Raw genomic sequence first — 1,125 nt, 5'->3', positions numbered from 1 at the left:
ATTAACTAACCACTCTTAAACATTGCAAAAAGTCAGCCCTTTCCTCCTAGACTATCTCTAAGGATGTGACCCTGGAGAAGAGCCTCTCCAACTGTTGTCCCAACCCATCCTCCATCTGACAACACATCCAACAACACTACAACTTTCATGGAGAACTTATTTTATTGCTTTCCCAAAAGACAGAGGGTCTCAAATCAACATTAGAATAGACACCGAGCTTACATAAGAGGATAAAAAATTAGGCAAGAAAATCATTTCATTTCTTTCAAAATCCAGCCCAAATATGCAGTGACTCGAGTGTAAACTCCAGGTCTGTTGGGAGAGCCACAGCCTTCTCCCCAGCTCACAATCCCAGCCTGAAGCCACTTGTTCTGGACTTTACAAACTAGAGGTCCACCAGAATCATACTAGAAAAATAAAAGAGAGTCTGTGAGCATGGTCTAAGTGACAAAGGGTACTCCAGGGTTAGGAAGAACCCTTGAGTCAAAACTGAACTCTGAGGAAGGAGCACAGAAAGGAGGAATGACAAGAAATTCTCACCTGGCAGGAGTCCTTGCCAGCCTCACCAGCACATAGCATGTCATCAAGAATTTTCTTAGAGGAAGAACTAGTAGATGCCCCTTTGTGGTATGCTTGGTCACAGGCCATGTTATCCACCACAGGGACCCGCACCTTTCTCAGGCTGTAGGGAGGGGGCAGAGGCTCTGTAGAGAGAAGAGACTAGAGCATTGCAGCTAGTGCTGGAGATCAGAGTAGTGTGTTCTTAAGTACCAGATCCTAAAAAGGAATCCGAGACCCTGGGAACCACCTCTCTGTGCTACATAGCCAGGGGCCCAGAAACCTCACTTACAGGTAGAGTTGGGACATGCTGGGGCTTCAGGACTTAAGATGACCATCCCACAGGATCCGCAATATATAATGAAGTCATTGAATCATCAATCTCTAGGTCATAAAGTAAGTAAAATTCGGCAAGTAGAGATCTGAGAGATTACATTGAAGTCTGGCCTGAGGACCTAGTGCCCAGGGGCCAAGTTCTTAGTGAACCAAAGTCATAAGATTAAGAACTGAAAAAAGACTAAAACCTCCTACTCCAAAGCTTTTATTTTATAAAGGAGGAAACTCCAG

General features: G+C 44.6%; 1 pseudogene; it reads right to left on the bottom strand.

Moving 5' to 3' along the window:
- Positions 1 to 222: 222 nt before the first annotated feature.
- Positions 223 to 720, bottom strand: LOC123256482 (annotated as a pseudogene).
- Between the last annotated feature and the right edge of the window lie 405 nt (positions 721 to 1,125).

This window comes from Gracilinanus agilis, unplaced genomic scaffold (genome assembly GCF_016433145.1).
Source record: "Gracilinanus agilis isolate LMUSP501 unplaced genomic scaffold, AgileGrace unplaced_scaffold59497, whole genome shotgun sequence".
Taxonomy (NCBI): domain Eukaryota; kingdom Metazoa; phylum Chordata; class Mammalia; order Didelphimorphia; family Didelphidae; genus Gracilinanus; species Gracilinanus agilis.
The sequence above is the reverse complement of the archived record's forward strand: the minus strand, read 5'-3'. Positions and strand labels throughout refer to the sequence as shown.